The sequence below is a fragment of the Oryctolagus cuniculus genome, chromosome X (assembly GCF_964237555.1).
Source record: "Oryctolagus cuniculus chromosome X, mOryCun1.1, whole genome shotgun sequence".
Lineage (NCBI taxonomy): Eukaryota > Metazoa > Chordata > Mammalia > Lagomorpha > Leporidae > Oryctolagus > Oryctolagus cuniculus.
This window is the reverse complement of record NC_091453.1, coordinates 126,120,357-126,144,349: the sequence shown is the minus strand read 5'-3', so window position 1 is coordinate 126,144,349 and position 23,993 is coordinate 126,120,357. Positions and strand designations below refer to the sequence as shown.

Here is a 23,993-nt window from a genome sequence, read left to right as displayed (position 1 = left end):
GACAAACAGAAATTGAAGAATTTGTCACCATCCATCCAGCCTTGCAGAAGATGCATAAGGGTGTGCAGCAGCAATACAGAAACACAGAAACATGGTCATCACTACAAAAGAAGGTGAAAGCAGAAAATCTCCCAGTAAAAGCACAAAAGGTAATATTGGCACAATGTAAATATCAAGTAAACAATAGGAATATTTATGGAAAAATGGCAGGGCAAAGTTGCTACTTATAGGTAGTTATTTGAATGTGAGTGGCCTCAACTCTCCAGTTAAAATACACAGCCTGGCTGAATGGACTAAAAAACAAAACTCATCTCTTTACTGCCTACAAGAAACACATCTCACCAATAGGATGCACACAGACTGAAAGTGAAAGTGTGGGAAAAGATATTTCATGCTAACAGAAACCAAAAAGAGCTGGTGAAGCCATCCTAATATCAGACAAAATAAACGTTAACACAAAAACTGTTAAAAGAGAAAGAAGGGCACTATATAATGATTAAGGGATCAATTCAACAGGAAAATGAACTATTATAAATGTATATGCACCTAATTACAGGGCACCTGGCTATTTAAAATAAATGTTAACAGAACTAAAGGGAGACATAGACCCAAACACAATAGTAATAAGGGATTTCAATACTCACTTTCAGCAATGGAAAGATCAACTAGACAGAAAATGAGTATGAAACCACAAAGTTAATTATACTTTAGACAAAATGGACCTAACCTATATCTACAGAACTTTTCATGCAACAGTTGCAGAATACAGATTCTTCTCACCAATGCATGCAACTTTCTCTAGGATAGATCACATGCTAGGACATAAAGCAAGTCTCAGCAAATTCAAAAAAATCAAAATCATACCATGCGTCTTCTTGGACCACAATGGAATAAAGCTGGAAAACAGCAACTCAGGAATCTCTGGATCATATGCAAACAGATGAAGACTAAACAACATACTCCTGAATGAGCAGTGGGTCATAGAAGAAACCAAAAGAGAAATAAAAAAATTTCTGGAAACAAATGAAGACGACAATACAAAATATCATAACTTAAAGGATACAGCAAAAGTAATGTTAAGAGGAAAATTTATAGCAATTGGTGCCTACATTAAGAAATTGTAAAGGCACCAAATAAATGAGATATCAATGCATCTCAAGGACCTAGAAAAACAACAGCAAACCAAAGCCAAGACTAGTGGAAAAAAGAAATAATTAACATTAGAGAAGACGTCAACAAAATTAAAACAAAAATCAATACAAAAGATCAGCATTTGGTTCACTCCCCAAATGGCCTCAATGGCTGGAACTGCACCAATCCGAAGCCAGGAGCCAGGTGCTTCTTCCTGATCTCCCACGTGCGTTCAGGGGCCCAAGCACTTGGGCCATCTTCTACTGATTTCCCAGGCCATCCAAGAGAGCTGGATTGGAAGAGGAGGAGCTAGAACTAGAATCGGGGCCCACATGGGATGTTGGAGCCACAAGCGGAGGATTAACCTATGGCACCACGGTGCCGGCCCCTACTATACATTCTAACTTACTACTATTAGAAAATTCCCATATAAATTCTAATTTAGATCATGAAACAATTCTTTGAAGCAGATGGCATTACTTCCACTTTATCAAAGATGAAAACTTTAATTAAGGGAGTTAAGGTAAATTTGCTAAGATCACAAAGTTTAAGTGGTAGAGTCAGGATTTCTGTTTCAATGAATTTATATTATAAGGGGATTGTTGTTATAGGGGAAAGAAATATAGAATTGAAATTGGAGAGTAAAAATAGGAACACTTGAATAAAGAGTAGCTAAATTGGATAACCAATTTTTAAGATATGTGAGGTCAGCAAATACTATGGTAGCAACCCATAGTGACAGTTGGTAAATTTTTAAAGATATTTTACAGTTGTTTTTTATAGTATTGTGTACAAAATATTGCAGTTGATTTTTGAAACTCTTTTTACTCCTCTCTATGAGATCAGAAAATATTTTTGCTGTAATTTTTCCTTTTTAGGTCTGCTGTTAATGTCAACTGGGCTTTGTTATAGACGAGTACAATGACAGACAGATTCACAGTCTGCTTCATCTGAAACAATTTCCCTTGCGAGAGGGAGTTTTGGGCCATGATTTGAACTAAGCAGTAGTTGCTTTTTTTAAAGATTTATTTTTATTTTATTTGAGAGACAGAGTTACAAAGAGAGTCAGTGTTAGATAGAGAGAGAGAGAGGGAGAGAGGTCTTTTTTCTGCTGGTTCACTCCCCAGATGACTGTAATGGCCAGAGCTGAGCTGATCCGAAGCCAGGATCCAAGGACTTCTTCCAGGTCTCCCATGTGTGTGCAGGGGCCCAAGGACTCTGGTCATCCTCTACTGCTTTCCCAGGCCATAGAAGAGAGCTGGATTAGAAGTGGAGCTGCCAGGACTCGAATCGGAGCCCATCTGGGATGCTGGTGCTGTAGGCCAGAGCTTTAACCTGTTGTGCCACAGTGCAGACCCCAGCAGTAGTTGCTTTTTAATTGGAGTTATCTGGTTTTATGGGATACTTAGAAGCTCTCATAATATCAGTGAAGGAAGAAATCTTGAAGTTAGATGTTCTAACCTTTCATTTTTAATGATGAAGGCTTGAGGCTAATAATGAGGGCTAGCTCTTCCTGCCTAGATTGCAGTTGGATATATGAAACTGGCTTTGTCCCCACCAGACTGTGACCTATTTGAGAATAAAGACTACATTTTTCTCATTATACTTACAATGATACCTTTTGCAGGGATTGGCATGTATTAAACACTCAATAAACATTTGCTGAATGCACATTGTTAAGTGAATTCTTAGTACAGAAGAACTTTACAGGTCACTAAATGAAGACATTGATATAATATAATGATTCTTATAAAAATCAAGACATATCACTGCTGGACCCTGATCAGGATCATATTAAAGAATAATTCTACACCTGGCCCCAGTGATAGATGATGTTTGCATCCCTGAAGTCTCATAATTGATACTGGATCAACTGCTGATAACCTTGGTCTTTGCATATGCTGTTCCTGACAAAGCATGGAAGATGATGGATTATGGTGCTGTTTAAAATCCTTATTCTTTAAAAATTGTATATTAACTAAGCCTGGACTAGACTAAGTTGAATGGGTTGGAATAAGTTAAACAACTATCAGGAAAAGCCTCAAGGACATTTCCTAGCCTTCAACCTCTGCAGGTGTTGGTAAGCAGTCTCCACAACTGACAGTATCTTCCTCCGCACTGATCATCCAAAACAGGAGGCTATCTCCTCTCCATGGCAATTCTTCCCTTCTCATTCCACTCTCCTCCGCCTTCATGCTGTTCTTGTCAATGAATACCATGGAGTGCAAACACAGGCCAGGGTGATAGATAATTATGTTCCCAGAGGTAACTAAATTAATTTGAATCCCTTCTTTATCATGTTTGTGAGGAAGTCAATTTTTTTGTTTGCAAGAATGAAACTTTGGAGTATATCAAAAAATACGTGTGCACCTCCTTGACTCAAGTGAAATAATAAAAATAGCTAACAAAAAAAAACCTTCAGTCTCTATTTACAACACCTATGTTGCTCCAAAAGAGAGCATTTAAATTTGCCCTTTCAAGGTCAGTGCTGTAACCTCAGGCTTTGGCAGCTGATTTAGAATGAATCCACAGTGAATTAGTTTAGTGTTCTTCCCAATTTCTCTACATATTTCCACTTAAGTCTGAGGTGTTCACTTCAGTATGCTTGACACCTGTTTCTTCATCTCTTGATAACATCTTGCTATTTCAGATACCTCTGAAGAGACCAGATTAGCACTAGCTTTGCAGATACAATCCAACAGTATCCCTCATCTTATTGGTGCTGAAGTATGAGATGTCTCAAAAATCAGTCAGCCCATGCACTCACAGCATGGAAATGGGAAAGAGAAAATGGTGTGGAACTTTGGCACATGGGGCATGGAGGATAGCTGATAGTTGCTTCCCCCTTTCTTCTCCTTGAAGATGAATTCATATATCCTCTCGGCTATTCCATGAGTTTAAGAAATCACTAACTTTTTGCAGTGGCTGAGTCAATAACACCTGCTTATTGTGGTTTTGCTCACTTCCTGTTTAATTATCCCGTACCCTCTTCTTGGCCCTGAGATCAAACTCCCCATAGAAGTCTTTGTGTTAGACTTTCCTTCCAGGGAATTTAGGCTAAGACATGCAGTGGGGTAGGGATCAGACCTGAGGATGACATCTGCCAATGTTACTCTCACTTGAAATGTCTTTTTTAGTTATTATCATCCCTCCATGCTGCTATCTGCTGAGATGTTGTATTCCTAAATAGTTCCAGTCTTAAAGTCCTTATTATATCTGATGAAAGTGGTCTTTCCTTTAAGTTCTGAGGCCTTTTCAGATCCTCAACACTGTGGACTGCAGATGAGATACTAAGCTGTATTCCACACACTGTGGAATCCATGGCTATTCTGTAAGGCCCATCCGCCTAGGTGATCACTAAATCTGACTTTATTTCCCTCTCTCAGGCTGTGGTGAGAATGTCTCAATGAGTCTGTCTCTCAGCATTATAGTTAGAAGATGTAGGATGTGGGCTTTTCTTAATGTTGATTCCAGAATTTATCTGGAAGCTCCTTTACCTCCTGTATATTAGTCTCTGAGTCCTCTCCGGTGCCTGTCTTAAATTTTTTTCTGGGGTGTTGCTCCCTTGCCCTATTCCCACCCCATCATCCATAGGAGAGCTCAAACAAATCTGAGCAGAAGGATTCGAGCTAGTTCTGAGATATGAATGTTATTCTTTTTCTGTTATTTAGCCCAAGGACTTGTCTTCTAAGGCTCAAAAGACACCTACTCTTGCAACTCAAAGTATTTTCCCTAAAGTGTCTCTGTCTTGAAATCACAAATACTCCTGGGAAACCCAGAAACTCAGCACTGCTTCTTTTTGTATTTCTGTTTTAACAATATGCCTTGGGGCAGTAAGTATGCGATGCTCTAGCTGCCTGGGCTGGGAGAGTACATTGGGAAATTAGGAAGTAGATTAGTTTGGAATAGTTTAATATTTCATAACACTGTTCCACCACTAATGAAAGATTAAGTATGAATGAATTTAAGCCCAGTCTTGGACAATGATTTACTGTGACATAAGCACAATTCCTAGGCTCGGACAGTTCTTTCTCTGCCTACAACTCTGTTCCTCATACCTAGACCTCCATGTCCTTCCTCATTAAGCTGTTTTCTTAGTAGTCACTAAGGTAAATTTTACAGCATCCCTGAAATCATACAATGCCTTCTTTATAGGAGTTTGACTGACTTGCAGTTCTATTGAACTGGCCTAAGATCCAAACTGCCAGTTCAATTTGCGTGTTTGTGGGTGGTGGAATTACTCCACTGATGAGGAACAGGATTGATTAACCAGATCTTGGGGTGCCCCAGGATGGAGCATTTATTTTACTGGATCCCTCCCCACTTCTTCTATGTTTATTCTACTTTTAAAAATTGTCCCATAGGTATTATATTTTCTTTTTTTTATTTTTTATTTTATTTTTTATTTTTTTAAACTTTTATTTAATGCATAAAAATTTCCAAAGTACGACTTATGGATTACAATGGCTTCCCCCCCATACCGTCCTTCCCACCCACAGCCCTCCCCTTTCCCACTCCCTCTCCCCTTCCATTCACATCAAGATTCATTTTCGATTATCTTAATATACAGAAGATCAGCTTAGTATACATCAAGTATGGATTTCAACAGTTTGCTCCCACACAGAAACATAAAGTGAAAAATAATAGATGATTTTTTTAAAATGATGATGAAATCAGAGCAGACCTATTGTCATGTTTAATCCCAGTGAGAGTCAAGTTGGGAATTGATAATTTCTTTTTTTTTTTTTACAGAGGATCAGTTTACTATGCATTAAGTAAGGATTTCAACAGTTTGCACCCCCATAGAAACACAAAGTGAAATATATTGTTTGAGTACTCGTTATAGCATTAAATCTCAATGTACAGCACATTAAGGATAGAGATCCTACACGAGGAGTAAGTGCACAGTGACTCCTGTTGTTGACTTTACCAATTGACACTCCTGTCTATGGCATCAGTAATCTCCCTATGCTCCAGTCATGAGTTTCCAAGGCTATGGAAGCCCTCTGAGTTCTCCGACTCTTATCTTGTTTAGACAAGGTCATAGTCAAAGTGGAGGTTCTCTCCTCCCTTCAGAGAAAGGTACCTCCTTCTTTGATGACCTGTTCTTTCCACTGGGATCTCACTCGCAGAGATCTTTTGCCAGAGTGTCTTGGCTTTCCATGCCTGAAATACTCTCATGAGCTTTTCAGCCAGCTCCGAATGCCTTTAGGGCTGATTCTGAGGCCAGAGTGCTATTTAGGACATCCGCCATTCTATGAGTCTGCTGAGTATCTCACTTCCCATGTTGGATCACTCTCCCCTTTATTTACTCCATTGGTTAGCGTTAGCAGGTACTAGACTTGTCTATGTGCTCCCTTTGACTCCCAGTCCCTCCACCATGACCAACTGTGAACTGAAACTGATCACCTGGAACAGTGAGATGGCATTGGTACATGCCACCTCGATGGGATTGAATTGGAATCCCCTGGTATGCTTCCAACTCCACCACTTGGGCCAAGTCATAGGTATTATATTTTCAATGTTACAACTCAGTGGTTTTCAGTATATCCACAGAGCTGTGCAGTCGTCAGCATCTAATCTAGCACATTTTTAATGCCATGAAAAAGACAACTTGTACCCATTTTATATTCCCTGTTCTCTCTCCTAGTAGACCCTAACACACACACACATATATATATATATAGATCTGAAACATTTACACATAGACTATACATTTACACATAGACTAGGTCTGTTGTGCCTGCCTTCTTTCACTTAGTATTATATTTTCAAGTTTTATAGATGTCTTCATATTAGTGGTACTCCATTACTTTTATGGCTATATAGTTTTCCATGATATAGCTTTAACACATTTTGCCTATTTACTATTTGATAAAAATTTGAGTTGTTTCCACTTTCTCAGTATTTTAAATGATGTCACTATGATTATTTGTACACATGTATTTATTTGGATACTGTGCACTTACTCCCCATGTAGGATCTCTGTCCTTAATGTGTTGTATTATGTGAGTTAACGATATAACTAGTACTCAAACAGTACTTTACATTTTGTGTCTCTTTAAAAAAAGAAAAGTTTTATATGTGTAGAAAACTTGTAAAGATAACAGATTTCTCATAGTCTCTTTTTTTTGTTAAAATTTTATTTATTTATTTGAGGTGTAGAGCTAAAGACAGTGAGAGGGAGAGATAGAGAGAAAGGCCCTCCCCTCACTGGCCCATTCCCCAAATGGGCACAACAGCAGCAGCTGCGCCAATCCGAAGCCAGGAGCTGGGTGCCTCCCACACAGGTGCAGGGGCCCAAGCACTTGGGCCATCCTCCACTGCTTTCGCAGGCCATAACAGAGAGCTGGACCATAAAAGGAGCAGCAGGACTCGAACCGGTGACCGTATGGTATGCCGGTGCCTCAGGCAGAGCATTAACCCACTACGCCATGACGCTGGTCCCTCATAGTCTCTCTTATAAGATTATCTTATTAATATTTGAAATTACATAGTACACATTATATAATTGATTAATATAGATACATTATTGTTGATGCAGTTCGTATTTTACTCAAATTTCCTCACTTTTACCTACTGTGACTTTTCTGTTGCAGGATCCCCTCCATGATACACTATTTCATTAAGTTTTCAAGTCTCCTTCAGCTCCTCTTGCCTATAACAATTTATCACCTTTTATTTGATTTTTGATGACAATTTTGAGGCATACTGGTCAGGTATTTTGTCAAATGTCCCTCAATTGATATTTGTATGATATTTTTGTCATGATTATATTGGAGTTATGTGTTTGGGAAACTCGAAGACCATGGAGCCAAAATGTCACTCTCATTACGTCATATCAAAGGTACATAATGTCAATATGATTTATCACTATTGGTCTGGACTTGATTCTCTGGTGAAGTAGTGTTTGTTCTGTTTTTACCCTGTGATGTTACTTAGTTTAATTTTTAGACTATTTCCATACAGTAGTCTTAGGAAGAAAGTCACTATACACAGGTCATATTGAAGGAATGGGTTACCATGTTTCACAACCCTGAGAAAGGAATATCTACATAAACTTATTTGGTATTCTTCTTTATTGGAGATTCATCTCTTTTTCACCATTGATGTGCTATTTAATATTTTATGTGTGCTAGTATAATGATTATTTATGTGTTTTATCATAATACTAAACTAAAGTTTTCTAGCTTTTGCCCCTGGGAGTTCTTTCACTTGGTTCTGATATCTTTTGAAATACTCCTAATGCCATCAATGTGAGAGTTTTTTTTTATTTTTAAAATGCAGACATCCTTATCTTTTGGCATTAAATATGTCCCAAACTTGATCCTAGAATGCTCCTGCTCTAGTCCTAGAACTTGTATCGTACAGATTATCTCCAAGAAGCCCTTGTTCCTTTTATCTTAGAATGGTTTATATACCAAGATGTGGGTGCTAGGTATACTTATTGCTGTTGGGATCTCATTGTTTTTAGGTACTCTTAGTTTACAAAGGAAGAAAGACCTATGTGAGTGTACTAACTCATGTGTGCGTACATCTATAAATATTCATAAATATATCCATATGTATCTATATAAATGAATATGAGTTGGTACTGATGTCTCCAACTCTAATTCATTACACAGGCATCATTCTAGGTTCCCTCTTCCCTGATTATCTGGAAATTTCCACTCTAACAGTAAGAAATACGCCTTCTACTATCTACTAGTCATTTAATCATTCAATCCTAGCATACATGCATGTATCAGAATGATTAAGCTGTGATATATTTCTCCTTTAGGAAACATATTTATCTGATAGAATATATATATATATATTCTATATATATATATATATATATAAATCCTTTTGTCTTTAGTAATATAAATTCTACTTATTTCCACAGTTATTTAAGTCAGTACCTTTTCTCCTATCTTCTTCAACAAACTTGTATCATACATTTGTAATACAATTATGTTCTTTTCTCATGGTCTACATTCTTTCCTGAGATCCCCCTACATTCTAAATCATTTAAAATTGTATACATTAAGGTTCATTATTTGCACTGTAAAGTTCTATGTGTTGTGGCAGATGCATACTGTCATTTATCCATTACCAGATTGATAAATAATAGTTTCACTGTCCTAAAAATTTCCCTGGGCCTCACCTATCTCACTCCTTTCCCTCTCTCAACCCCTAGCAAATTTTGATCTTTCATAGTTGTCTTAATAATTTTGCTTGTTCTACAATGTCACATATTGCAATCATGCAGTAGGGAGCCTTTTCAGACCAACTTATTTCATTTACTCATGCATTTAAGTTTCATCACTGCATTTTCGTATATTGATAGCTCATCTTTTGATGCTAATATTCCTTTGGATGATGTACTGCAGTTTTGTATCCACCAATTCTTGTTTTCACCTTCATCAATTTAGGCTATAATTTTTATATTCTCCTTGCTTAGACCTAAATAATTTTTATTATTTTTCCATATCTGTTGATTCTTTCCTGTTTTTATATTCATTAACAAATCTGATTTTTATTTTTCCTTTTTAAAATTTTATTTAAGTTATACGAGTTTCATATATTTCATATATACAGATTTAAGAACATAATGATACTTCCTCCCTTCACCCATGTTCCAATACTACTTCTTCCTCCCTCTCCCATTCTTCACTCTTAATTTTTACAAAGGTCTACATTCAGTTTACCTAATGATTGTAAGTTAACCCTACACTAAGTACAAGAGTTCAACAAATAGTATGAGGAAAAAAGCACTGTTCTTCAACAAAAGTCACAAGGGCTATAAACAATCATTTAATCTCAAAATGTCCATTTCACTCCAATACATTACATTTTAGGTATTCTATTAGTTACCTCAGATCAGGGAAAATATATGGTATGTGCCTATTTAGGACTGTCCTTTCTTTTTTTTTTAATTTTTTTTCCACAGGCAGAGTTAGACAGAGAGAGAGAGAGACAGAAAGAAAGGTCTTCCTTTTCCGCTGGTTCACCCTACATGAGCACCGCGCTGATCCGAAGGCAGGAGCCAGGTGCTTCTCCTGGTCTCCCATGCGGGTGCAGGGCCCAAGGACCTGGGCCATCCTCCACTGCACTCCCAGGCCACAGCAGAGAACTGGACTGGAAGAGGAACAACCGGGACAGAATCCGGCAGTCCGACTGGGACTAGAACCTGAGGTGCCAGTGCTGCAGGTGGAGGATTAGCCTAGTGAGCCGCAGCACTGTCCCAGGACTGTCTTATTTCACTAAGTATAATGGTTTCCAGTTGCATCCACTTTGTTGCAAAGACAGGATTTCATTTTTTTAAGCCATATAGTATTCCCTAGTGTATATATACACCAGTCAACAGTTGATTCCATATGTTAGCTATTGTGAATTGTGCTGCAATGAACATGGGGTACAGATAACTCTTTCATATGCTGATTTCTTTTGGTTTGGGTAAATTCCCAGGAGTGGGATTGCTGGGTCATATGGTAGGTCTATATTCAGATTTCTGAGGAATTTCCATACTCTCTTCCACAGTGGCCGCACTAGTTTTCATTCCCACTATCAGTAGATTAGGGTACCTTTTTCTCCACATCCTTGCAAGCATTTGCTTGCTGACTTCTGTATGACAGCCCTTCTAACTGGAGTGAGGTGAAACCTCATTTTGGTTTTGATTTGCCTTTCCCTATTGGCTAGTGATCCTGAGCATTTTTTCAAGTGTATGTTGCACATTTAAATTTCTTCTCTTCAAAAATGCCTGTTCAAATCATTTGCTCTTTTCTTAACTGGATTGTTTATTTTGTTGTTGTGGAATTTCTTGAGCTCTTTATAGATTCTGGATGTTAACCCTTTATAAGTTGCATAGTTTACAAATATTTTCTCCCATTGTGTTGATTGCCTTTTCACTTTACTGAGTGTTTCTTTGGCAGTGCGGAAGCTTCTCAGCTTGATGTAATCCATTTTTCAATTTTGGCTTTGATATATGTGTATAGAACAATGTTAACTATTGCACCATGAAGTGTAACAGATCTCTAGAACTTGTTTTTTAATCTTACAAAACCAAAATTCTATACCCACTGGGCAACTACTACCCTTTCCCCAGTCCCTGGAAGCTACCTTTGTATTATCTATTTTAAGGGTTTGACTATTTTAGCTCTCTCTTTTTTAAAAATGATTTCTTTCTTTATTTATTTGAAAGTCAGAGTTACACAGAGAGAGGAGAGGCAGAGACAGAGAGAGAGGTCTTCCATCCAATTGTTCACTCCCCAGTTGGCCACAATGGCCAGAGCTGCACAGTTCCAAAGCCAGGAGCCAGGAGCCAGTAGCTTCTTCTGGGTCTCCGTCGTGGGTGCAGGAGCCCAAGGACTTGGGCCATCTTCTGCTTTCCCAGGCCATAGCAGAGTTTAGCTCTCTCTTATAAGTGGACTTGTACAATGTCTATCTTTGTGACTGGCTTATTTCACTTAGCATAATGTCCTCATGGATCATCCATGTTGTAACATGACAGGATTTCCTTTTTATATTCATGTTACATATTTGGCATGTTTTCTTTATCCATTCATCTATAGATAGACATCTGGGTTGCTTTCACCTCTTGACTATTGTGAGTAATACTATAATGAACATGGGTATGAGAAGATATCTTCAAGATTCTATTTCCAATTAGTGTGTAAGGGCTGAATCATATGGTATTTTTTTCTAATTTTTCTGAGAAATCTCCATGTATTTTCCATAGGAGCTGTACCATTTAACATGCCCATCAACAATGTACATGAGTTCCAATCTCTCCATATCCTCAAAGCACTTACCTTTCATTTTCCAGATAATGTCCATCCTAATGGGCGTGAAGTGACATTTCATTGTGGTTATTTATTTACTTATTTTTAATTTTTTCTTTATTTCATTTATTTGAAATGCACAGATACAAAGAGAAATCTCACTTGTTGGCTTACTTCCCAAACACTCACAATAGCTGAGGCTGAATTAGGCTAAAGGTAGGAGCCAGGAACTCAATCTAATTATCCCATACGGATGGCAAGGACTCAACTACTTGAGTGATCATCTCCTGACCCTCAGGGTACAGTAGTGGATCAGAACCATGGCACTTCCATATGAGATGTGGGTATCTGAAGCAGTATCTTTACCACTGAACCAAACACCCACCCCTCATTGAAGGTTTGAGTTGTATTTCCCTGATGAGTACATATTTTCATGTATCTGTTGGCTATTTGTATGTCTTCTGTGGAGAAATGTATATTCAAATCCTTTACCCATTTTTAAGTTCAGTTATTTAATTTTGTTGTTGAGTTGCAGGAGTTTTTTATATAGACACACACTCTGGATATCAACTCCTTATCAGGTATATGGGTCACACATATTTTCTCCATTCCATAGGTTGCCTTTTCTACTCTATTGTTTGTTTCTTTTGGTGCACAGATGTTTTTAAGCATGGTGTAGTCCCATTTGTCTATTTCTGCTTTTGTTGTCTGTGGGTTTTTGTTTGTTTATTGACATATCCCTTAAAACATCGCTTAATTCAGTATCATGAAACTTTTCCACTATATTTCTTTTTAGGAGTTTTACAGTTTCAAGTATTATATTTAAGCCTTTAATCCATTTAGAGTTAATTTTTCTCTATGGTGTAATGTCTAAATTCATTGTTTTGTGTGTTAATAGCCTATTTATTAAAAATGCCATTCACTGCCATTGTGTAGCCTTGGTACCCTTGTTGAAGATCAATCGACAATATATGGTATATTCTGGGCTCTCTTCTGTTACGTTGCACTTCATGTCTGTTTTATGCTAGTGAAATGATGTTTTTATTACTGTGACTTTATAATATGTTTTGAAAACATCTTCCTTTCTGTTTTTAAATAAAATTTTTCCAACTGATGTTTACAATTTAAGCACTTGTTTGAATTTTGTTACCTGTGGTGTCATTGTTTCTTGATGACAGTAGGATGGCATGCCATGGGCAGTAATCCTCACATTTGAAGTGTTATTTTGCAAAAAAATTGTATGAGATTGAGGTTATTAGTTAAAAACTTAAAAATTTAATTGACACATAATTACCCTACATATTTATGGGGTAAAGTGTGATATCTCAACATGTAAACAAAATGCAACTATTGAATCAGGGTAATGAGCATTTCCTTTACCTCAGTTATTTCTTGGTGTTTGGAACATTCAAAATCCTCTCTTCTAGTTATTTTGAAATATATGCTACATTATTGCTAATAATTATGCTACTGGCTATGTAACACTACAAGTTATTTCTTATCTTTAACCATATTTTGGTACTCATTATCTATTCTTCCTATGTATACCTGCCCAAAACCTTTGACTTCCATTTTACTCTTTATTTATATGAGATTAACTTTTTAGATTCCACAAACATGTAAGTGGAAACCTGTGAGATCTTTACTTCTGTGCCTGGCTTATTTCACATAACATGTCCTCCAGCCCTTATCCATATTTAAGTTGACAACATTTTTCATCCATGCTCAGATTTGCATTAAAAGATATTCACTTCTATTCATAATTTTACATTACCTACCCCTGGTTCTTTGGAACCATATGTATTCTCTATGTTTTAAGTCCAGTTTTGTTATTACAAACATCAAAGTCCTTCTGAAGTTCAATAGGCATATATATGTTTCCTTGTGGATTCCACTTTGTAGAATTCCTGTCTGCTACTGAGGCTTTTCTACTGTTGCCAAACAGAAGGAAGATTTGCTGAAGAATAATTTATTTGCATTCTGTAAAAGAGTCATCCTTGCCCTCTCACATTCATTTCTTTAAATCAATGCAGCTTAAATCTGGATAAATATAGAAAAAATCCATCTAACAATTACTTGTCAACTTTTTGTTGTGATTTAAACAAAGGCAAAATATCATGTGAAAAAAATGTTCGTCAAGCATTAGTTTTTCTAAACACGAAATCCAATTTCCCAAACTTGAAATTCTTACTTGATTTATAAATCTATGGGAAAAGTTATTGCTAATTTTAAAGATTTGAATCCTGGGTTGTTGAATAGTATATGTTTTATGTACGCATTTGAATTAAGATTTCTAAAATAAATCCAAACTCTGAATCTCAAAACATTTGCTTATCATTTTTAATATTCAGGGCTTGAAATATAAAAATCCTTGACATTAAAGCTTTATATAACATTGATTTTAATTTCTTAATTTTCCAGTTTCATGGAAGTATTTTGGAAGTAGTTATCTATTGTGTCTCCCCACTCTATATCCAAGTCATGTCTCCAATAGTCATTACATCATTACAGCACCTGGGAAACGTGGCATGGCACATTCTCCCCATTATACCTAGTCATTATATGACATAGGGTGGGCAAGAATTAACAAAATAGAAAAAGTAGAAAGTCCATTTTGTAGTGAGCAGTTGGCATGCTTTTTGGTGCTCAGAATCTAAATCCTTTTCCTGTGTTTGGGGCAGTGCCTGCTGTATGAGCTTTCTTCCCAGTAGAGAATCTGAAAATGAGATTCTTGCTTCCCCAGTCTCCTATGAATCTAAGGCTATCATGTTAGATTACTCCCGTCCTGACCTTAAATCGCAAATTCATGATACAATGCATGGACTATGAAAAATCCATTCTGGTAGGGATAGTATCGGTGTGATGTCAGTCCTGTTCATTGTACAGCATCAGTGAGGTTTAGACCCAGCAGCAGAGGCAATATTTCCTTCGGCTACTTCTATAGTGTTGCTCCTGGCCGTGATTCCTCTCTGTGTGGTTCTTTTGTCTTCCTAGAATCTATGAGCTAACCAGTGTCTAGTACTAAATTAATTTTCTGGCTAAATCAGGCCAAACTACTTTCTTTTTTATTATTTGACAGGTAGAGTTATAGACAGTGAGAGAGAGAGACAGAGAGAAAGGTCTTGCCTCTGTTGGTTTAACCCCCGCCAAATGGCCACCACAGCTGGAGCTACAGAGCTATGCAGATCCGAATCCGGGAGCCAGGTGCTTTCTCCCTGTCTCCCATGTGGTTGCAGGGGCTCAAGCACTTGGGCCATCCTCCACTGCACTCCTTGGCCACAGCAGAGAGCTGGGCTGGAAGAGGGGCAACCAGGACTAGAATCCGGTGCCCGTATGGGATGCCGGTGCTGCAGGTGGAGGATTAACCAAATGAGCCACGGTGCCAGCCCCCAAACTACTTTCTATTGCTTACAATTAAGACTCCTAACATATATATTCACCACTTCCACACTCTCATGAATTGAAGAAAGGAGAAAAGATCAAAGATGCGGGAATGGGATAGTGAGATGTTCATGTTTCAGATTTGTGTGTTCAGCCTGGTGTTGTAAAGAAAGCTTAACTGAGAAGACCATTTGCTCAGATCTTGGTGGTCTTACCAAGGTACTCCCTTGACCACCTGGAGCAGCCATATTAGAGCAAAACGAGTAGCACAGCATGGTTAGGAAGAGAAAGGACAAGACTAGCTCTTCAGAATTGTCTAGTCTTTGGCAGAGAAAGCATTCAGAGATCCTCAAATAACGTAGGCAAAAATGAGGAAAATAACTGGTAGTGATTGATGGTGAATTTATGGGGAGAATTGCAACAGCAGGACCAAAAGATCTTGTAATTGAAGACTAGAAGGCAGACTTACTGAACTGGAAAGCTAGGTCGTGAGAACTGAGGCCAAGTGGACAGGGAGGAACAGTGGATCCCATATGAACTGAGAGAATGATAATTAGTTCCTAACCATAGATCAGATAGATGAGCAATGACAAGGACAAGAGACAGATACCACCCCTACCACAGAAGTGACATAAGACCTAGGAACATATAATCAGCATGGGATGGAATGGAAAATAACATTATACCACTTTACTGACAGCAAATAAATATTCGGTGATGTTTAGGAGGGACTTCAACAGAACTCTATGATCATTTTTGTCAAACTCATTACAGATTAGATAAACAGCTACATTGGCTGGTTTTGCCTCCCTGCAAAGAATTCACCTATATGAATTAACTTCCTGTACACTGAAAAGAAAAGTGGCTTATGTGTGTTGAGATACTTACCCAAAGAACTTTTCATTCTGTCTTTATATTAGATCAGGGTAAATTTTGAAATGACATGTAGTTTTCATTAGCCAGTATATAGATTTTTCATTCCTGTAAATTGCTGAGCTTGTCCAATATATTGAAATCTGTTACATCTGAATGTTGAGCCCCAAAGTAAATTGCCTAGAATATCCATAATATTCTCAATTGCCAGTGAATTTCCCCTTTTCAGTTGGACTGAAGAACATGATTTACTTCTTTTATTCAAATCCTATATGGCATCCAGATCTTTTGGCTACATTGAATAAGCAGACATCATATGAGCCCTCTAAATCTAAGGTAACAATCAACATTACTTGTTTTCACAGTTTGATTGATATGACATATTTATTGAGAATGCTCACCCATCCATGCTCCTTGGTTTTATTGAAACATTACTCTTTTTTAATTTAGTTTTTTAAGATGAACAAATTTCATGTATTTCATATATACAGATTTAGGAGCATAGTGATACTTCCCACCCCACCCAACCCTTCCTCCCACCCACAATCTCACCATATCTCCTCCTTTTTTCTTAATCTTTCTTTTAATATTTATTTATTTTAAAGTCAGAGTTATAAAGAGAGAGGAAGAGACAGAAATCTTTCTTTTAATTTTTACAATGACGTACTTTCAGTTAATTTTATATTCATAAGATTAACACTATACTAAGCAAAGAATTCAACAAATAGTAAAAAAAGAAAAAGAAAAAAAAAACACTGTTCCTCAACAGTAGAGGCAAGGGCTGTAAACATTCATTGAATCTCAAAATGTCAGTTTTGCTAATATATAGCCATTCAGAGACATGACTAATTCTCAGTTAATGTAGCTGAGGCAGATAGAAAAATATCAAGGAATTGTTTTAAGGCAGTGATGGAATTAAAATTTATTAGCAACTCAGTTGCTTCCTCTGGGTGAACTTATATTTGTTGGAGACAATATCCATCATTGTTTTAATTTCATTCCTGTGGTATTAGGTAGTCTACCTATGTAACTAGTTGGGACTATTGCTATGCCAGTTGTGAAATGACATTTTATCGTCAAGGATCTGATGAAAGTTATTTGATTCAGTTGATTATATGTATATTTTGAATGCCCCTGTGCTGTTCCATCATCCATTTTAACATTTTGAAATGAGATTCTGTGTTTTCCCAGAGGAACAAAATATATTAAGGTGTATATGTATATTATATGTATTCTTTGAATTCCCATTGTCCAGGGACAATGCTTTTCCATCAGCTAGATATAAAGGCAACTCTGAAGCAGTGATAAAAATGAAATTTTCATAGATTAACATTTCAAAGACTCACTACTGTTGTCAAGAACATAAGTAATCAAGTTGACTGGATTCCAATAAACATATGAATGTGAATTTGCTACTTATAAGATGAAATTGTATAAAAGATTGATATACTATTGATGATTGAAATTTTGTTAGAAATTATACAAGATGAGGCCAGCGCCACGGCTCACTAGGCTAATCCTCCACCTGCGGCGCTGGCACCCCAGGTTCTAGTTTCGGTTGCAGTGCCGGATTCTGTCCCGGTTGCTCCTCTTCCAGTCCAGCTCTCTGCTGTGGCCTGGGAGTGGAGTGGAGGATGGCCCAAGTGCTTGGGCCCTGCACCTGCATGGGAGACCAGGAGGAAGCACCTGGCTCCTGGCTTTGGATCAGCACGGCGCTCCGGCCGCAGCGGCCATTGGGGGGTGAACCAACGGAAAAGGAAGACCTTTCTCTCTGTCTCTCTCTCTCTCTCATTGTCTAACTCTGCCTGTCAAAAAAAAAAAAAAAAAAAAAAAAAGAAAAGAAAAGAAAAGAAAAAAAAAAAAAGAGGGCCGGTGTCACGGCTCACTAGGCTAATCCTCCCCAGGCAGCACGGGCACCCCGAGTTCTAGTCCCGGTCGGGGCACCGGATTCTGTCCCAGTTGCTCCTCTTCCAGTCCAGCTCTCTGCTGTGTCCTGGGAAGGCAGTGGAGGATGGCCCAGGTCCTTGGGCCCTGCACCCGCATGGGAGACCAGGAGAAGCACCTGGCTCCTGCCTTCGGATCAGCGTGGTGTGCTGGCCGCAGCGGCCATTGTGGGGTAAACCAATGGAAAAGGAAGACCTTTCTTTCTGTCTCTCTCTCTCACTCTCTCACTGTCTACTCTGCCTGTCAAAAAAAAAAAAGAAATTATACAAGATGAACCATAATTAGAACAGCTTTAATTTTTAGAAAGGTTATAAATTTAAATGGCATCGTAGAGCATTAGGTTTAATCTCCTTAAATCTTTGTTATAATTATGAGAAAAGAATTGAAAATTCATGATTTAAGTTCCATTTTATACTACTTAAAACTATTACAGTAATTATGTCACTTCTTTATCTCTTCATGTTTTAAATAACTCACAGATAATGTTTAGTGGACACTGTGCTAAGTAATGCCGATATGAATTTAGAGACATATAGAGCATTTGCTTATACAGATAACTAATTGCTATTGCTGCACAGTTGATTTAGTTGCTACCTTAGCTTGTTATTGTTTATAAGACATAGACACACAAGGCACTTAGAAAAGTAGTTTGTGAAAAAAATTCAGACCAGTGAAAATATAATTTTTAAAGATTTATTTATTTATTTGAAATAGTTAGAGGGAGAGTGAAGGAGGGTGGGAGGCAGGGATAGAAAAGGGAGGGAAGGAGGGAAGGAGGGAGGGAGAGAGAGAGAGAGAGAGAGAGGATCCATCTTCCATTCCCTGGGTCACTCCCCAAATGGCCATAATGGTCAGGGCTGGGCCAGGCCAAAACCAGGAGCCTGGAACGACATCCAGGTCTCCTATGCAGGTGCAGGGGCCCAAGCACTTAGTCTATCTTCTGCTGCTTCCTCAGGTTCATTAACAGGAAACTGAATTTCAAGTGGAGCAGCCAAGAATCAAACCAGTGCCTATATGGGATGCCTGTATCACTGGCAGTGGTTTAACCCACTGCAGCATAATGCCAGAGCCTGGAGATGGCATCTCTAAAATTGTAATTAAGATGAAACCATTATGGTAGGCCCTAATCAAATGAAATTTTTGGTGTCCTTATAAGAAGTGGAGATTAGGATACACAAACACACATACACACACACATGAGAAACCATGTGAGGATATAGGGAAAGGCAACCATCTGCAAACCTAGGAAAAGAGACTTCAGAAGAAACTAACTCATTTGACATATTGACCTTGGACTTCCAAAATGTGAGGAAATAATTTTTTTATTGTTTAAGCTCCCAAGTAGTGATACTTTGCTATGGTAGCCCTAGCAGACTAATACTGGGCAACCCTATGTACAAGGAGTTACTATATTTTTCCTCTGTGGCTCTTAGTAACGATATGCTAGGTTTCCTGGATCTTTCCTTGATCTCGTATTTTTTTTTACTAATTAAATCCAACAGGTTTTTCTTAATTAAATCTGCAAACAATTATTTGTTCTTCTGCTCTGTGCTATTGATTGGCTTTTCTTTCTTTCTTTTTAGAGTTTTTTTTTTTTTTTTACTTGAAAGACAGAGCTACAGAGAGGCAAAGGCAGAGAGAGAGAGAGAGGGGAGGTCTTCCATCCACTGGCTCACTCCCCAAATGTCCACAACAGCTGGAGCTGGGCCAATCTAAAGCCAGGAACCAGGAGCTTCTTCCAGGTCTTCCATGTTGGTACAGGGGCCCAAGGACTTGTGCCATCTTCCATTGCTTCCTTAGGCTATAGCAGAGAGCTGGATTGGAAGTGAAGCAGCCAAGATTCGAACTGGTGCCCATATGGGATGCCAGTACTACAGGTGAGGACTTCACCTACTATGCCATAGCGCTGCCCTCCTCCACTTTTCTTTCTTAAAGATGTATTTATTTATTTGAAAGGCATAATTAGAGAGGGTGGGTATCTTCCATCTGCTGGTTCACTCCTCCTGCAGCTGCAGTTTCTGGTGCTGGGCCAGGCTATGGCCAGAAGCTTCATATATGTCTCCCAAGTAGTTGTAGGGGCTCAAGCACATTAGGGAACTGGATAGAAAGTGGTGCAACCAGGACTTGAGTCAGAATCCATATGGGATGCCAGCATCACAGTAGACAGCTTTACCTGCTATGCTACCACCCTAGCCCTAATATTGGACTTTCATAGACAGAAGTGATATAGAAGTCTTATAGCTCTGAACTCCATATTTTTTCCATCAACTTCTCTGTAACAAAGCTCTATTACATCTGACTGATCACCTACTTTCAGACCTGGAAGTCATTTCTAATACTGTCCAGTGTTCAGTCTCTCCATTTTTGACACATTCCTAGCTAAGTAATAAGTAAACCCATAATTTTGGGCGCCCACAAGTCAGACCTGAGACTCAAGATCCACATAACAGGATACCTAATTCATTTACTTTTCTTATTTTGGAACAAGTTACTTAATTTCTCTCAGCTTTGTTTTTCTTATTTCTATAATAGTTTTAGCAAATTCACCCATATCAAAAAATATGACAAGGATTTGCTGTTCCATGTAAACTTGATTTGAGCATTGACCCTACCTATATCTAGACCACACCCCAACTAAATTGTATATTCTTTGATCCATTTACTCAACACTTATGAAACATTTTGTAGTATGGCAGGCAATGTGCTTGATAAGGAGGATTCAGTTGTGAATTAGTCAGACATAGCTTCGCCCTGATAGGCTTACATTCTGTGTTAGAAGTGCATGAAAAGATTTATTACAATGAGATGTCAGCGGTTGCAATAGGATGGTAGGTGATGGTAAAAGACTAGTCTAAGGGATTCAGATAGATAACTTCCTAAATGTTACATATTTAAGTTAGCTGATCGATGGAAGGTTCTAGGCAAGAGGAGTGGAATATGGGGGAAGTTAATGTGGTGCTAGATATCTATACAGAATTTTGAATTATGTCTTTCTTCCTCACTTCTCCGGCCATTAGGCCTTAAGGAATCCAGTCCTATCAGCCTCTTGTATTGGTCTTAGATACAAGGAGGTATGGTTGTCTGGGGGGAGGTAAGTAGGAAGATGAATGATCTTACAAGATGACCCTGCCCTAGTTAATTGGGGAAGTGTCACCTTTGACCACATTTACTCGGAGCTTTATAGGTTCTTGTATACTGGCTGTTAAACCATCCACATCTTTCTTGGATCTTCAAAGATTTTGCAACAAATTCAGTGAGAATTCTGGATAAGATGGAAAAGATGGGGTAACAGTAGAAATGTCTAATAAATAAAGCAGCTTTTCTCCCAAAGTTTTTGATCTGTATAAATGTGGATAGTGTGGGTGTTGTATGAATAGGTCTTTTCATGTCTGTTTAGTGAGCCGGCATTCATTTATCCCAACCTTCACACTTTATTTTTTTTTCCTTTTCTTTGGACTCAGATTTTATCTTTGTTTCCAGGAGCAAAAGAAACTAATGATTACTACAAGGGTTGCCTAGTCAGCAGAGTCTTCTGTCTTGTTAGTGATTTTCCAAAAGCTTAAAATAGTACTATATATGTGGGGGGGGGGGATGACAGTGGTTTTAAAAATAATAAATTGTTTATGAAATCTTTGATTAGTTTTGAAAACAAATCTTTGTGTCCCAGTTAAAATGTTAGTTTTCTGCATGATCTATGTGCTCTTTCCCCTTCTGTTGCTCTTTCAGTTGAATATTTGTCATCTGTAATTTAATGGGCCTACAGTGCCTTCATTATATAGGTCACTATTTTCACTATTTTTTTTATTTTCTGCACCATTTATCTTTTTTCTTAGTATTGTGGGGAGCAACTCGGACTAGACTAAGTTACTGGAATTAAGACTTATTCTATGCATCTGCTCTCCCACAATATGGCGCTGGGAGAGAAGAAAACAGCTTCTACACAGCTGCCTCCAGTTCAGCCAATAAACTGTAGGACTTGCTCCTGATTGGAGGAGAGCAGCGTACTCGGCGTGTGGGCAGCCGAGTTAGGATTGGTGGAGGAGGACTATAAAGGAGGAGAGAGACGGCATGCACCAGGAACATCTAAGGGGAACACCTAAGGGGAACACCTGTGCAGCCCCCGAGAGAGCCGGCCGGCGGTGTGCCGCTCCCCTGCGGAAGTGGGGAAAGTGGCCGGGGGAACCACCCTTCCACGGAGGTGGAAGGGATAGTAGCCAACCCGGGAAGAACCAGCAGCAAACCCGGGGAGGGCCGAGCAGACAAAAGAACAGCGCAGGGTCCTGTGTCGTTCCTCCACGAAGACGGGGAGCGACATAATGGTGCCGTGACTCGGATAGGAAGCCTAGGCAGGGTTTAGTGTCGTTCCTCCACGAAGAGGGGGAGCGACAAGTATCTTAACACTTATTCCTTTATTCAGTTATTCAGCAAATATGTCTTAAGTAAGGCTCTGTAGAGGTACTGGTAGTATCCAAGAAGAAAAAAGCATGGTCCCTTGTTTTTCAAAGGAAAAGGAACAGAAAGAATTCAAAGGAAAAGGCAGACAAGTAGATAACTGCTGACATAGTGTGATAAGTGGTACAATAGTGGTGTGTACAAATTACTGGGAAAGTATATAGCACAGGAATGCTGTTTCTCAAATTGTCAACAGTCCCTATAGGGCATGAAAGTGACTCATATCATTATATCACAATATCTAAAAGTTTTATATAGCATAGTGAATGATACTTGTAGTTCATCTATTGAGAATTTGACCTTTGAGAACTGAAGTTGTACTTTGATGAAACTTTTACTTTATATTATTGGTCACAAGAAATTTATACACACACACACACACACACATACAATCAGGCCTGCCAACAGAATCTCAGTAACCTAGATTCCCCACCCCCACCTTCATTTCCCTATTATTCAAGAAGTGCCAAAGTGTATACTGCATCCATACCTTCTCTGCAGTTTGGGATTAATTTATTATAATTTCAACAATTTCAGTTTTTATCTTAATCTATATTTTTGTTCATTTTGTTTGTCAGTTTCTTGACTGAATATTAAGTTCATTTATATTAAAAATTATTTTAATAATAAGATGTTTTAATTTTCTAAACTTTCCCAGGTACAGCTTCAGCTCTATATTGTAGGTTATCAAATGAGATATTTTACTTTTTATTAAGTTCTAGAAAATATTAACTTCAATTTTTTTCTTCCATTTGGCATTTATCAGAGTATTAATTTTTAAGTGATGAAGCTATGGGATCATCTTTGAGCTGTTAATTTCTGTTTTTGGTTTTATTGGATTGTCAGAACGTGAACTATCTCGTTTTTAATTTTGAGAGACTGATTAGGTTATAGTATGGCCAATTGATAAAATATGTTCAATTTTTATTAATGTTCCAGTAGAATGTATTGTTGCTATTAGTGAGGTAAATAATATGAGTATGAATCGTGTATATTGATTAAATTGTACTTGTCAGTTATATTATTTAAAAACTATATAATTTGTTGTGTAGGATGGCCTGGCCCAATACTTACCTGTACCAATGATCTGAGATTTGTTTTTAGTTTTTTCCATCTTACCTAGATTTTGCTTAATGCATTTCACTATGAAGCTATATGCTGCATAATGGTTTACACTGGTTGCATTAAGCCTTGAAGTTATAACTTTTACCATCATAAAATTTCTCTTTGGCCAATATTATACCTTAGGTCTTGGGTTACTCTTTTTCTGATGCATATGTTGTTACTCAGTTTATTTGTGTACACCTGATTTAACAATATTCTGATTGTTTCTCCTCTTCTCTTTAAAATTACTACAGTTTTTGAAATTAGAAAATTGGGGAAGAGTCTGTTTAAATACTCCCATAGTTGGTTTGACTTTTTATTTTTTTCTTTTTAGAAAACTTTTAT

The 23,993-nt window shown here is 37.9% G+C and overlaps 1 pseudogene; it reads right to left on the bottom strand.

The window, feature by feature from the left end:
• LOC100354382 (T-complex protein 11-like X-linked protein 2) overlaps positions 1–23,658 on the bottom strand; it is a 144,618-nt pseudogene extending 120,960 nt beyond the window's left edge.
• Positions 23,659–23,993: the final 335 nt, after the last annotated feature.